At 47.0% G+C, this 16611-nt stretch overlaps 1 long non-coding RNA gene across 1 annotated transcript in view; it reads right to left on the bottom strand.

The window, feature by feature from the left end:
- Positions 1 to 470: 470 nt before the first annotated feature.
- Positions 471 to 16611, bottom strand: part of LOC138302201 (uncharacterized) — a 103066-nt gene continuing 86925 nt past the window's right edge. The window contains exon 4 of the long non-coding RNA XR_011205336.1: positions 471 to 675. This is a non-coding gene — a long non-coding RNA (uncharacterized lncRNA). The remainder of the gene's footprint in view (positions 676 to 16611) is intronic.

The raw sequence follows: 16611 nt of genomic DNA, 5'->3' as shown, positions 1-16611 counted from the left end.
ATGCAAAATGCGCAACCAGCATTGTTCTTACAGAACATGCCAAAGATTTATTTCACATAATTACTTCAAATTTTTATGTAATTTTGGGTATTTACGCAAGAGCAAATTATGCAACTTAAGGACACTCCTAGATGGAAGCTACCATAATTATGATGATAAAACATGACAAGAGCCCTGCTGCCTCAAGCGGTTATGAACCCATGATGATAAACAAGGACAAGCAAATATTATCTGAAGCTTTAGCAAATAGACTACTCTGAGTTATTTCTTCCTGGTAAATAAAGATCAATATAGCTTCAACTCCGGACAAAACACACTCCTTAAACTCAGAAGACTCACATGTGTGTTACATATCACAGATAAATCAGAGACAAATAGCACACAGGTCATGTTAGATATCAAAAAGCATTTAATACGTTTCCCACTATTAGAGTAGGACATCATTTTGGCCCGAGAGAATAAGTCTCGGTCTCAATTTTCTTTGTTGAATGAGATTGATGTATACAGAACCTACTGCTCGGGTAAGATTCATGGTACTTTCCCTGCCTTGGTCTTCATCTCCCTCCTCCTCCTCCTCACTGGTGGTATCGCAAGGTCTTCCTGCCTGCCTATGAGCTGCAGTTACACGCTCCTGCTCCTGGTCCTGGGTGGATGTCCCTTGGCCAGCCGGGTCCACTGAAATAGAAGGCAAACAATTATGTAGATGGTGTACAAATCATAAAGAAGCTCACAACCACATAAACCAAGTGTTGACTTTCTGATCCTTTGAGCTCACTTTGCAATGTAATGTTTTTGGAACCCAAAATATTTGCATTTTCATTGTAATGTCCTGATATTACTCACACAATAACATCTGTCTCAGGTTTGCTGTGTATCCTCTTCAGTATTTAGCAACGCTCAACTTCAGCATTGGTGCAATGTGAGTTTCTGGACATTGAAACATAGCTATCTTCCAATGTAAAAGGTTACAAGTGGGGATAGGACACAGTAAGGATAGATATATCCACACCTAAAGGTGGATCCAGGATTATCCTGTAATGTGCAGTCTCAACAGTCATACTCTTAGTATCAAATGTCAACTGTTGTATCGCATACGGAAATACTACATAGCTGCAAAATCGGGTCTACAGATACAAATTAGACTTTGGACATGACCTTGTCAAAGATGTGATTATAAATATCGGAATATCCCCAGAGAACATCAGTCAGTGTACATGGCAAGTGCCTCATTTAGCATGTCAAGACAGCTTTGTCTATGCTGTATACTGGCACAGTAACTGTGGTTGCATTTGGATAGTGGATAGTTAGGACTTTGACCTAGAAATTCTAAATGACATACGTGCCACTGCATTGAAGATGTGTGTATCTACTCTTCGATATGTTTATCATTTTGAGAAAGAAAAGTATCACAAAGTCAGCCTTTATTTCATTATCCCATAATGTGTATAAACAAATACACACAAAGGGATACATGAGAAAGCATCCAACACCCAAATCCCTCCCAGTCCAACACTAGACATTGTGCAAGCCATTCCTTTCCCATTGGATACAACAGTTATGAGGTCATTTGTAGACTAGTCCTAAATGTGTATGTGCATTTATTCATTAAAACTCAACTGTAAGTGAAATTTTCCTCAGTTGTGTTTACTGCACTACAAGTCCCAGAATGCCCTTATAATACAGCCTTCCAATTGCTCTAAGGAGACATAGACTTCATAAACACTGCAACCATAGGACACATGGGGTGAAAGCTGACAAATAATTATGAAGTAACAGCTCTCTCACCACTCACATCATACTACAAGACACATAAAGCAGCTCATGTGCTTACCAGGGCTCTGATTCCCATACTCCTCCAGCTGAGCATGAAGGGTCAGCCAGGCTGTACTCAGGACCCTTTGATACAATGGGCTGAGGCGGGCCTGTGCATGTGTGGCTGCGAGGACAGGCCCAATAATTCCTGGTCCTTGATTGGCCCAGCCTTGCAGGTCCTCCCAGTGCTTCTTATACATTTTGATCCGCCGGTGGTAAACAGTGCGCTGCAGTACTCAGCTGTTGCCCAGGTCCCCACAAAGCTAAGGGTACTTATCAAGCTCCCCCTCAGCCAAGATGTTTAATTCAGCCTTGCTGAAAGGGGGTGCCTTGTCATCATGTCCCTCAGCCATGTTGGGGATGGATTTGGTGAACAGAGCTGCAGGATGACAGAGGATGTTGTTAGTAGGTTAGGATGGGGGGAGGAACCAAAATGGCGGCCGGGACGGTCGCTTGATCTGAGCGCTCCGTCCCCGGCTGGATGAAAACATCCTGAAAGGCGCCCCCCGTAGCCTTGTTGGAGTGGCTGGGACGGCGGTTCGACTGGGGAGGACCGGAGCGTCCGCTGTGTGTAGCGGGCTCCGCGCACCGGAGCCGTGTTTCACGGGCTCGCGCCGGGTGCTGTGAGGAGCGGGAGGGGTTGCTCCTGCGGCCCCGGTCGCGCTCTCGCGTTGCTCGGCCGCCTCTCACTCTTGTGCGTGCAGGCGCCCGGGGGGGCTGTGGCGCCGCGGCCGAGCGGGACGCACTGAGAAATTTTTGTAATTTTTTATTTTTATTTTTTATTTATTTTGTTTTCGAGGCGCCCGAGGCGCGCGAGGCGGGTGCCGGCCCGAGGGGCCAGAGCGCCATCTTGGACGTGTATAAGCCAGAGGAGCACAGAGAAGGGGCATCCCTGCACAGGAGTGAAGATTCATCGCTATGGCAAATTAAAAGGACGCAGGAGGTATAAAGAAGGAGCGAGAGGAATGAGGTGAGGAGGGCATCTGGGGGGGTGAAAAAATGCTGCGGGGAAGCTCCTGGACTATTGGACATACCCCCCCACCCCACCTCACCATTAATTCAGGGGCGCAAGACCGGTGTGGCCCGCGTGCCCCCAAGAGCTTGGATCTGGTAATCAGCGCGGTGCGGACGGCTGGTGCACGAAGCGGGCGCGTGGCCTGCGCTAGACCCCCCTGCGCTGGGCACCTGACATGACTGTCCTCCACTAAATGAAGCCCATCCGCTGCGCCTGTCGTTTATCCTGTGTTGCGGTCTTTCCCACGCGGTGCCGCCTCCCCCGGCCCTCAAATACGCTCCCCCTACATTAGGGGGAACCTCTGGCACCAAGCCCAGCCATCATACAAGTGGGAGAGAGTGCTCCCCGCCAGCTCCTACGCTCCCCGCACGCCCCGGTGGGTCCTGCAGACAGTCCCACGAGAACCCAGCGCCGGACCACTAAATTAATCAATGGCTGCAGCGCCTGTTTATGGCTACAAGGCCCCAGGCAACCCACACGCCTGAATAAGGCTCCAGCATCCCTTGGCATTGCTGGTCAATCTCACGCTCTTAACAACGAATGTGTACACCACACCCAGGTCTCTCAGTAAGAGTTTAAAATAACGAACTAAGTGGACTAAAAGCGCGAACTCATTGTAGATTGAGAGGAGATCTCGAAACAGCCAAAATGGCCGGCAGAGCCAAAGCAACTAAGAATTCAGACCGAACCACTCAAGGATTAACGTCGGCCGACCAACAATCTAACCCATCCCTACAGTCACTGGAGGGTACACTTCTTGCGCATTCTGCTCAGTTTGAGAAAGTACTGCAGGCAATATTGGACACTAAGGCCCTCATTCTGACCCTGGCGGTTCTCTACCGCCAGGGCCAACGGGGGCGGGAGCACCGCCGACAGGCCGGCGGTGCTCCCTTGGTCATTCTGACCGCGGCGCTTTGGCCGCGGTCAGAACGGGAAAACCGGCGGTCTCCCGCCGGTTTTCCACTGACCTTAGAATCCTCCAAGGCGGCGCAGCTCGCTGCGCCGCCGAGGGGATTCTGACCCCCCCTACCGCCATCCTGTTCATGGAGGGAAAGCCGCCATGAACAGGATGGCGGTAGGGGGGGGTCGCGGGGCCCCTGGGGGCCCCTGCCGTGCCCATGCCAATGGCATGGGCACGGCAGGGGCCCCCGTAAGAGGGCCCCGCAAAGTATTTCAGTGTCTGCCTTGCAGACACTGAAATACGCGACGGGTGCCACTGCACCCGTCGCACCTTCCCACTCCGCCGGCTCGATTACGAGCCGGCATCCTCGTGGGAAGGGAGTTTTTCCCTGGGCTGGCGGGCGGTCTTTTGGAGACCGCCCGCCAGCCCAGGGAAAAACTCATAATACCCTCCGCGGTCTTCTGACCGCGGAGCGGTATAATGGAGGGCGGGATCCTGGCGGGCGGCCTCCGCCGCCCGCCAGGGTCATAATGAGGCCCTAAGTCATCTCTGGAGAGCAAAATAGACGCAGTTGCGCAGGACTTGAACCTTCTGCGAGTGGACCACCGAAGCCTAGCTGAAAAAGTGAAAACAACAGAAGCTGATATAGCCGACTTAACTCCAATAGCGCAAGGAAATCAAAAGCAGATCCAGCGCATGGATGAGGAGCTGAAGGTACTTAGGAGGAGATCAGAGGAAATGGAGAGCAGGGCGCGTCGCAATAACGTGAGGTTTCTGGGTTTCCCAGAAAGCATGCGACAACCGGAATCAGAAATTTCCCTACAGCAGTGGCTAATCAAGGAGGTGTTAAATGGGGCTCCATCTAAGTTTTTTTCAGTTGAAAGGGCTTACAGAATTCCGGGTAGATCCCCCGGCCCCCGGCCAGTCCCCCAGGCCATTGATTGCTAGGTTCTTGAACTACAGAGATCGAGATGCAATATTGCAACAATTCCGCAGAAAAGGACCATTCAAATATGAAGATTCGAACATTAACGCATACCCAGACTTTACACAAGAGGTGCAGAACCAACGCAATTCTTTAATCAAAATTAAGCAACGCCTACGGGAACATAACATAAAATACGCCCTGCTCTTCCCTGCCAAACTAAGGGTAGTAATGGAGGACCGCACCCATTTATTCACAAACCCCGAAGATGCCTGGACATGGCTCCATGCCAAGGGCCTAGCACACCCCCGGGAAGACAAGGAAGGGGATGAGAAATGGCAAACTCTTGCTGCAAGAAAGCGATCCAAAAGACGCACCCGGGGCCAGCCCAATGACTGGCAAGCAGCAGAAGAAAGAGCAAAAGTGCTAAAAGAGACGCCGTTACACATGCAAAGTCACAGTGCAATAGCTAGAAAACCCCCAGAGCTGGGATCGGACTCAGACACAGCCAGCTCCACATCCACGTTAACAGGAGAACTAGGTGGCCCAAAGGTCACCCCCAGAACTGCTGACGAACTTTAAAACTATACGCACACTCCCAGTGAGACCACCAGCGATGATGCTTGAAACCCGTAACTCTGCAGAGACTTTGTGGTACCGCCGAGGTGTGGGGACAAGTTGCCTCCAACAATATGTATCTTTGACATAAACGCTAGATTAAGGGATAGGGGGCGCACAGGGTCGGAATATGATTGGCGGGCGGGGCCAGAGGGAACAAATTCATACCTAGGTGGGGCGCCTGACGAAATCAGCGGACTAAGGGGGTCATTTTGACCTTGGCGGACGGCGGAGGCCGTCCGCCAAGGTACCGGCGCTGAATGACCGCACCGCGGTCAAAAGACCGCGGCGGCCATTCAGACATTTCCTCTGGGCCGGCGGGCGCTCTCCAAAAGAGCGCCCGCCGGCCCAGAGGAAATGCCCCTGCAACGAGGACGCCGGCTCAGAATTGAGCCGGCGTAGTTGCAGGGGTGCGACGGGTGCAGTTGCACCCGTCGCTTATTTCAGTGTCTGCTTAGCAGACACTGAAATACTTTGCGGGGCCCTCTTACGGGGGCCCCTGCAGTGCCCATGCCATGGGCATGGGCACTGCAGGGGCCCCCAGGGGCCCCGCGGCACCCCCTACCGCCATCCTGTTCCTGGCGGGAGACCCGCCAGGAACAGGATGGCGGTAGGGGGTGTCAGAATCCCCATGGCTGCGGAGCGCGCTCCGCAGCCATGAGGATTCTGAAGGGCAGTGGTAAACCGGCGGGAGACCGCCGGTTTACCCTTTCTGACCGCGGCTGAACCGCCGCGGTCAGAATGCCCTCGGGAGCACCGCCAGCCTGTTGGCGGTGCTCCCGTGGTCGGTGGCCCTGGCGGCCACCGGCCGCCAGGGTCAGAATGACCCCCTAAGTCTGCGGAAAGATGTGAGCCCCCTATAAGAGCCACATCTGAACGATATGAGAATCCCACTATGCAAATCCAACCGGATATGGGTTATTTCAAGTTTTTTTAAGTTTAGTAGTTTCACAGTAGTTGAAAGTAGTGTAGGGGGTTTAATAAGGGAAGTAGGGGTTGATAGCCCAGTAGAAACGCAAGCTCCAGAATCACTTAATGCACAAGTTGAACACCTGCGCCCGCTATATTTAAATACCAGCTACAGAATGGCAGTGACCAGGTGGGCCAATCCTAGACCCCAGATCCGTAACACAGCAATGCACCCTCAGAATCCCAAATGATGTCTTCCCGCAATAACACTAAAAACCAGTATATCATAGTAACATGGAATATTAGGGGTCTTGGGGCGCTGAGTAAACGGGCCAGAGTGCATGCACGACTCAAACGACTAGGAGTACATATAGCTATTTTGCAAGAGACACACATGTTAGAGGGGGACCTACGCGACCTGCGCACGAAATGGGGAGGTCAGCTGATAGGCACAACATACTCGGCATTCGCAAGGGGGGTGTTGATCTGGATGGCGGCAGGAGTTCCATTCCTCTTGACAGCACACAAGATAGATCAGGGTGGGAGATACGTAGTGGTGGAAGGTAGACTAGATGGCAGACAAATGGCGATGGTCGGGGTATACGCTCCAAACAGTGGCATCACGGGTTTTCTTTCCACTCTCACTCCAACATTGCTGTCCCACCCCATGGCCTTAACCATCTGGGGCGGCGATTTTAATAGTACCCCATCTGCAGTATTGGATAGAACCAGTACCTATTCAAGCTCACAAACCAATAGGAAACCTACAGGTCCCCTGCAAGAATGGGCAAACGTTATGGGACTCCATGACATATGGCGACTAGGTCATCCAGAACAAAAAGAGTATTCATTTTACTCAGTACCACACAACACCCATACTAGAATAGACATAATATGGGGCACTCGCGAAATAGGGGCACTGGTCACCGAATCTGAATATTTAGCAAAGACGCTCTCGGATCATGCGCCTCTGAGAGTAATACTGAACTGGGGTAGGGCACGTCAGGCAGTCCCCACTTGGAGATTTCAGGCGGAGGCCTTACAAGACCAAGCATTCACCGAAATATTGGGGAAGTCTATAAGCCAATACTGGGAAATAAAAGCTATGTCTGCAACAACTCGGGCGACAGAGTGGGACGCCCATAAAGTAGTAACACGCGGAGTATGCATATCCACTACGTGGGGAGTGAGACGCTCCCTACAGGCAGAGATTAGCAAACTAGAGAAGGAGCTAAGAACAGCGGAAAAAGCGGTAGCACTAGGGGAAATTTCCAACACCATCCTCAAAGAAAAGCGCTCAAAATATAATGATGTAGACAACAGACTTCGCTGTCACGACTATAACTACTACTTAACTAGACTGCATACGGAAGGAGATAGATCAAGCAGAATGCTAGCTTGGCTACTCCGCGAAGATAGACAGCAAGCCCCGATAGGTGCCATTCGCGCGGGCGCGCAAGCGATGGCTACCACACAAGTAGAAATAAACGAGACATTTAGGAATTATTACTCAAACTTATACACTAAACGCACCTCGTGCACAGCTACACAATTTGAGGCTTTTCTTGCGGACTCCCTCCTGCCCCAACTATCACAAACAGATAGAGACATAATCGAATCCCCCATAACAACAGAAGAAATAGAACTAGCCCTTGCGCAGTTGCCTAGGAACAAAGCACCCGGGTCAGATGGCCTCCCCTCGGAATATTATAAAGCTTATCTACCCAGCCTGAAACCCCATCTGCTAGGAGTGTTCACAGAGGCGTGGACTAAAAAAAGCCTACCTATATCCCAAAGGGAAGCTATGATAGTGGTACTCCCTAAACAGGGCAGAGATCATACGGACGTCAAATCCTATAGACCACTGTCGCTTCTAAATACCGACTGCAAAATATTGGGCAAAATATTAGCTAATAGATTGGCCCCCCACATGCACTCAGTGATACATACGGACCAAAATGGCTTCATTCCAAAGCGTAACACCTTCCTAAATATTCGCAGACTGTTGAGTATAATGGGGGACACCCCCCGTGATGCACAGGAGGAAATGGTGCTCTCACTAGACATAGAAAAGGCCTTTGATACTCTGGAGTGGGATTTCTTGTTGGCAACGATGGCGCGCATGGGAATAGGCCCTAATTTCATCCGTTGGGTCCGGACATTGTATTCCAATCCAAGTGCGAGGGTGAAGACGGGCGGGGTGATTTCCGATAGTTTCCCGATTTCCCGGGGTACACGGCAGGGCTGCCCCCTATCCCCGCTATTGTTTGCCATAGCAATGGAGCCATTAGTGGCGAGAATACGCCTCATGGAACACGAATGGGGAATAATTAGAAACGGGTTATACCACACGGTGTCATTATACTTAGATGATGCTTTAATATATATCAGAAATGGATGTGCAGTTATTCCCTCTGTAATATCCTTATTGGCTGAATTCGGAAGCCTGTCAGGCCTTGTGGTAAACTGGGAGAAGTCCAGTGTGTTTCCCCTGGCGAAGAGGACTCCCAACAATCAGGATGCCCCTAGGCTAGGGCACCTAAAGTGGTGCCAGACAACATTTAAATATCTTGGGATAAACATATATCATAGCACAGAAGATTTGAGAGACGGGAATTTGGGGAGGGCGCTAATCTCCATAAAAGGCTCCCTGCAATTCTGGAATAAGCTCCCGCTCTCGCCACCCGGCAAGGTGGCGATTGCCAACATGTTGATCCTACCTAGACTGCTATATTATTTTGCGGCCCTGCCGATACTGATTCCCATAAGCTTTTTTGGCAATTTAAACACAGCTCTACTGCGGCTCATCTGGGGTGGAGGCAGAGCACGGGTGGCACTAACCACGCTACAGCGCCCGCTAGATAATGGCGGCCTGGGAACCCCTAATTTTGAAAGATACTATGCAGCCGCGCAACTTCAGTGGGTCCAACATTGGATCCACAGACCAGAGCAGGCAGAACCCATGAGCTTAGAGCCTCGGCGGAACGGGACCCCTCTCATAAATTGGCTGTCATCTAAGCCCCCCAAAACGGAACAGGTCAACCCATTGCTTGCAGTTGCACACGTGTGTTGGGCTAAATATGTGCAAAAAGGAGCGGATAAGTTTCGCTACTCCCCACACATACCACTCAACTACTTATTGGTGGGGACAGCAGCCGGAATGCAAGCTGCGAGGGTGTGGAGTGAAGCAGGAATACAGACAGTAGGAGACTGCTTTGAGGATGGCAAATTAATGTCGTTTGAGGCTCTCCAGGCCCTCACGGAGATAAGCCCGGGTCAGTTCCTGACATACCACGCTGTATGCCACGAAATAAGGAAAATATGGGGGGCAGGAATTTTGGAACCAGCGATTTCCCCAGTAATTCACCAGCTTTTACAATATAATGACCAAACAAAAATAATATCCAACTTATACAAAACACTTAACAAGACTCCTGAACCACAGGCGGGGAAAGCCTGGGGGAGTTGGAACGCAGTACTCCCCACACCGATCCCACAGGCAGATTGGCCAGAAGTCTTATCCCACACCCGCGGTGTGTCAAGGAATCCCAGATTTAGGTACACTCAATTCAATTTCATGCATCAAACATATCTCTCACCAGCCAGGATAAAGCGTATGTTTCCCGATTCTGAGCCAGTATGCCCAAGATGCAAAACACCGTCAGCACCATTCTACCATATGGTATGGGATTGCCCTAAAATACAAACGGCCTGGGTGGAGGTGGTAGGGGAGGTATCCGAGCTAACGGGGCTTGCATTGATAGCAGAACCCAGGTCCTGCCTACTGGGTCTGAGAAAGAGACCAAAAAAACAAAGATACCTACACAAGTTTATAGACTTAGCCTTTTTAATGTATAAAAGACTAATAGCGATACACTGGAAAGCCCCCAAGGCTCCCGACCTGAAATCCTGGCACTCTCTAATACTACGCTGGGCTCGTACTGAACACCAGGTACTAAAACGTATGGTACGCGAGGGGAGACAACACACAGGGTGCACCACCTGGGACGATCTGGTAACAAACTTGGAGGCCAAAAACGATGAGATGCCCCCTTGAATGTGGGAACACACACTTGCAATAACTACGACACAAATTACCCTGCATCTCCCACTACCAAAATAAAACCCAGAGGACACCCAGGCTCTACAGCATATGCGCATCACCCCTATCCCCCTCTCTCATAGCAACATACCGTCAAATCCCCGTTACTGTAGCACCAGCGATACACGAGGAGTAGGAAACATGGGCAACTGCCCGCATTTATTATTTTGAATGGTGCCCCCGTTAATCAGCCAGGGAACTAACGCATGCAAAACATGGCCCACACTGGTCACGGGCGAATACCTTCATAAGATAAATAGCAAGGGTAAACTCATGGCGGGTGTAGTTAGAAATGATACTGTAAAATTGGAAGTGATCCGTCTTGTGATTATTGGGGGGTTTGTGATTGTTAAATGGTTTAGTTACCAGATATTGTACTGGGTTATCCTGTGGTTGAAAATTGAACAATTTGTATTACATGACTGGAACATAAAATCAATAAAAATATATTTTTTTAAAAATAATAATAAAAAAAAAAAAAGGATGGCTCAGAATGACTGTAAAATGGCTGCCAGCAGCTTCCAGTTATGAACTTTCTGCTCTTTAGTCCCTGTTTGTCATATACTGTATGATATTGTGGGGTTCCCGCCAGACTTCGGATTCTCCACTCGATGTGCATAGTATCTCCTCCGTGTACGGAGAACATGAGCTCGGGGTGGAGACTTCGCAGTCGGGGCGGACAGTCCACACATGAGCTGCAAAACAATGATTTACTGACAAAAATGACACAAAAGCAACAAAAAAGCAGAAAATACAGTTTCTAATGATACACACAGGCATTTTAAGATTTTATGAGCCATCCTCACACCAACAAAAGAGTGCAACTATCCTGCAGCTGAATTAAGTGGGCAGATTTTAAGAAGCAAATGTATAAGAGCGTTGCATCATGTTAGCACTTTGGTCTCTGAACTTTTTAATGCCTCGCCCCCCTCAGTTGAAAAATAAAAATCATTGGGCCCCCCTTCAGAATTTTTCACAATTGTTAGTTAAAGATGGCAATGTTTAAATATGTCTACACATATTTAAACATTGCAGTTAAGTATTGTTACCTTTTAAAAAATGCAATAACATGTTTCTGCTTAAAACAAAACACGGTTATCTGTTTAAAGCTTCTTTTGGCCAGAGACTGGCCTGCCCCCAGTTTGAAGACCCCTGCTAGCACCACCAAAAGTGGTACATGCATAATGCAAGTCTCATTGTCATATATATGAAGCAACACAATGACAATCTAAGTGGCTTTGAGTGGCGTCATCAATCAGAGGTAGCAGTACATTGTGCAAGTTGCTGTGTTACACTACTGTGCCCTGGTTTGCATGGTTATTCCCAAGAAACACCCATGGATTTCGACACATCCCCAGATATAAAAGGCCATGTAACCGGGGGAAAGTAAAAAACCCTATACCTCACCAGGTGAGGAGCAATGAGGAGCCAATTCACTGTTTCTCCCCTGCAGCACACATATAAAGAAGCAAAAGCCATCCAGGTTTATTTACAATAATGCATAAAGCACCACGATGCAAGGGTGCCGGCATTGGCACCAGGCACCCCATTTTGCACCAGCATATGGGTAGCGTACAGGACTTCACCATATGCCTTAAATATGGCACTTTACTGACATTTCCCAATGACCCAACGCAGCAAGGTGACTTGCTGCGCAGCACTACACCACTTTCTAGTAAATATCCCCCAAGCTCACAACACTGTCTCACACCCCGCATATCACATGTGTTTTAGGGCCATTCTCCACTGTACAGTCTCCCACGCAGCAAAACTCCTCTAAACAATGGGCCTCTTCAATCCATTTAAGGCCACTCCCTGCCCCTTCAGCTCATGCTTGCAGCTTTCTGCTTACTCCCATTGCGACGCTTTTTCTCTTCCTCCGGTTTTCCCATATGTGTCTTTTGCTCACAGTAAATGCTTGAGGCAGAAAAATAAGTGCCGGCCCTCAAAAATAAGTGCCAGTGCTCCGCACAAGAAACAGCAAGCACAAATTGAGCACTGGTGGAGGGGTTACTTCCTCACAAATGTGACCGATGTCCCATCAACTGTATTAAAAGTTCCGTAGGCTATAATGGAATCGCAATACAATGTACTGGATATCCTACACATTTGTAGCGGAGTAACCCCCTTCGCCAAATTCCAAATCAGGCCCATTATCTTGTCATCAGTCTTTTCCTCATAATCACCCAAATTTGGAAAGTTATTTCTGTGAGGAATTGTGACTTATTAAGCACAAATAAACTGTTTCTTCATTGTGAACGCACAAGAGTATGTCACACTTATTCATGGGAAAATGTCTAGTGCACCAGAGCATTTATTTGAACATTGGCAATACAAGGTTGGTTTACTTCAGACTCACTCGCCAATACCTATTTTGTGACTGCAGGTGGTACGAGTATGATGTGTCATTTTTCAAAGAGGGTTGAAAATTCAGTTTTACTCCATTCAGGCAGGTGAAATGTAGATGTTAGCCATTAATATTATTTACCATGTGAATTGATATAATTTTCTTCTACCTATACACATTTAATACCTTTCGTGTCACAGTTCTCTGTATTCTTTCCTCTGCTTTGCCCTCTCTAGTCTTCCCTCCTGTTTTTCTTATTTGCAGCACTAGTCAACAGTACCCCTCCATCTTATCTCCCCTCTACTATGTATCCCTCTCACTACTCTTGTTAGAAGTGTTTCCTTACCATAGTAAATGACCCCTTTCTAGGCCCTAGTTCCTCTGCCCCTACCTTTACCTTAGTATTTGTACCCCGACATATATCTTAGTCCCAAACACCAAACTATATCACACTTTGTCTACTCCTACCTTCAGCCTAGAACCTTTTGCCCCACCTATGCCATCATCCCTATAGTCTCATGTATATCATACTACCTCTGCCTAGCCTCTAGTCCTTCTACTCCTACCTAAAACCTTATATCTATATCCTCATATGAATTCCAATACCTCTAACTCTGCCTAGGCTCTAATACTACTACCCCTGCATATACCTAATCCCAATATCCTCACATATATATCCTCGTGCCTCTACCTCTGACAAGCCTTTAGTCCTTTCACCACTACCTATACCCTCTTATCTAGATCCTCATATATATTCTAATACCTCTACTTCTGCCTAGGCTCTAATCCTTCTACCCCTACCTATACCTTAGTTCCTATATCCTCACATATATATTCTAGTACCTCTACCTCTGCCTAGACTTTTGTCATTTTACCCCAACCTATACCTTAGTTGCTCTGTCCTCCTATATAGCCTAGAGCCTCTACCTCTGCCTAAGTTCTAATCCTTCTATGCCTACCTATACCATAGTTCCTATATCCTCATAAATACACCCTAGACTCTTTAGTAATGTCTAAGCTCTAGTCTGTGTTCCTCTACCTATACTCTAGAACCACTACCCCCACCTATTCCCTCATACATAGACCTCTAGCTACACCCAAGAATATCTACCCTTCTATGTATTGTTGACTTTTCCTTCCATGTTAAACCTTGTGAGCTTCCATACTTGGGAGTTCTTTTAATGATGTAATAAAGAATGTGGTGCAGAAAGGATCGAACAGAGAGAAGAGCTGTGTTGTGTTTATAATCGAACGTGTTCCAACGTTGCTATGCACGGGAGGAACGCAATGTGGAAAAAGGAACGGGGAAGCAGTTGGAGTAGTCGCTCTTCCCGTAGACTCCAGGCAATAAAGTGATTTTCACCCAAATTGTTGTCGGTGAATTCACTACAACTGGCGACGAGTGCGTAGAGCCAAGGACTACGCGCGCCGTGGGGAGTTCTGCGGTGCTGGGCAGCATTCCTTCAGGGCCGGCAACGGAGTGATTATTATTACATTTTAGATTTGTGCTTTGCCGATTCCTTTGACGGCCGGACTTTGTTTTTTTCAGTCGTCACCTTCTCACTGGATCTCACAAAGGAGGTTGTGTCGGCCGTGGGCCACGGTAGTTTGACGCAAAGCTCGTGCATCAATGTTGCCATGACAACCTGATCATATGCTGTGTGTTCGGTGCCGGCAGCCATTTTGAAGGATCCTGTGGCATTGTGTAGTTGCTTAGCAACGAAGATTAACAGGCCGTGAGCTTGGAAGGTTACTTTGCGGATATCCTGAAAGTCGTACTGATTTCCTTGAGTGCTGGAATTCATACGTGCGAGTTTTGACAGTGATTCAATGGGCGCTGCTTTATATTACATCTATTTCCTTTGGAAACAACGTATCTGGTTACAGTGACAAGCCCCAAATTTACTTTGAAGACAACCTAATGTGTGTTTAGCAGCCATCTTTAGCAGTTTGGAAAATCTTCATGGAAACCATGGATAACTAGTTGCATTAGTATTTTTCTTCATATATTTTTTTTATTTTTGTTTATATTGAAATGGCAACAAAGAATTTCCGCATTTCTCCACCACATGCTTTTTGGCCAACAGGTTTGGAACCATCTATTAAGTGGTTAGAGTGGAAGGAGTACTTTATAAATTACATTGATGCATTGGGTGATTCTGGCAACATGTCAGCTGAGCAACAAAACGTATTTTGTTACATTCTTTAGGACCTTATGGGTTAAAAGTATATAACCAAATGTTAAAGGCTCCTGTAGTAGGAGAACAGAATGTTTTTGAGGCGGCATTGAAAGATTTTGATACTTATTTTGCGCTGGAAGTTTGTATAGGCATTACTAGGAATACAATTATTCAGCGTAAGCACAATGAGAATGAGTCAGTGGATAATTATGTCGCTGAACTTAAAAAATTTGTAATTGATTGAGCGTTTAGAGCATTACAAACTGAGTTAATTAGGGATCAATTAGTTATGCATGTTAATAATCAAAGTATTCAAGAACGTTTATGGGTGAATGGTGATTCATCACTTGAGGAGGTTATGAACATTGTGCGTAAAGCAGAGATGTCAGGTAGATGTGCGAAGGAGTTATTGTCATGAGTTAAAGAGTTGGAGGTGGTTTGCAAAATAAACTCCAAACCTGCCAGTAAGTCTTACAGTGTCACCCAACCTTCCAGTAAGTCTTTCAATACCCAATCAAAATCCTTTCCTAAAGAAAAGAATAGATGTTACAGGTGTGGTAGTAAGGATCACCTAGCGTGTAACAATAATTGCCCAGCCATCCAAAGGAAATGTGGTAATTGCGGTTTAATTGGTCATTTTGTGAAGGTTTGCAGGAAAAAAGAAGGTAACGTGAAGTGTGTGTTGGAAAATTCTGAACAGGAAGATGAAGAGGATGGAAGGTGTGATGTGTTTGGGAATGATAGTGTCATATGCTCTACAACTAATTTGATTCTAAATGTCAATGGAGTGCCAGGAAAAAACAAGCTGGAGTGTCAAATAAACATTGGTGGAGTTATAATGAAAATGTTTGCTGATTCGGGTTCACCATAAACCATTATGAATGAAGAGGTATGGAGAGATAAATTAGTGGGGAAAATTGTTATGGAGTTATGTGAACCTGATATACAACTGCAAGATTATATTGGTGAGAAGATTGACATGTTAGGTTATAGATGGTTAACCTTTAGATTTAAAAACAGAGCCACTCGAGCTAAGTTGTATATAAGTAAGACAAGACCACCAGTTCTTGGCTGGGTTGATCAGGGTAAATTGCACATTGTCCTGGATCCCAACAGTGAAAAACAAGTGAAGGTGGTGGATGAAGAGCTGGATTATCCAAGGATATGTAAATTTCCTTTGGTGTTTGACACAAACTTGGGAAATTTAAAGGGTTTTGAACCCCCCATTATGTTGAAGGCTAATGCGGTTCCGAAGGTACACAAGGTTAGGAATGTTCCTATTTTGATTAGAGACAAAGTTTCAAAGGAACTTGAAAGATTGGTGGTGTTAAGAGAAATACAACCAATTGAAGCGCCGGAATGGATTTCTCCATTGGTGGTTGCCAGACGTAGTAATGGAAAGATTCATCTATGTGTGGACCTACGCCATTTGAACGATAATATTGTTATTGATCATTTTCCTTTACCTAGGATTAATGAAATGGTTCTCTCCTTAAAGATGCAAAAATATTCTCCATAATAGATTTATCTGCTGTGTGTCATCAGATTTCCCTTACTGCTGACTCCAAAAAGTACACAGCATCTATTACACCTGTCGGGTGTTTCCAATTTAACAGGATGCCTTTTGGGTTAGCATCTGTAGCTGCAGTGTTCCAAAGACATATGTTTCAGTTATTTGGAAATAAATCCGGAGTAAAATTCTTCCAGGATGACATTCTAATCTATGGGAAGAACAATATCGAACATGATTCAAGACTGAAGGAGGTGATGAACATATTGGAGAAAAGTGGTTTAACTGTGGA

The sequence above is a fragment of the Pleurodeles waltl genome, chromosome 6, assembly GCF_031143425.1.
Source record: "Pleurodeles waltl isolate 20211129_DDA chromosome 6, aPleWal1.hap1.20221129, whole genome shotgun sequence".
Lineage (NCBI taxonomy): Eukaryota > Metazoa > Chordata > Amphibia > Caudata > Salamandridae > Pleurodeles > Pleurodeles waltl.
Note: the sequence above shows the minus strand (reverse complement) of the source record. Positions and strands in the feature narration are given on the sequence as shown.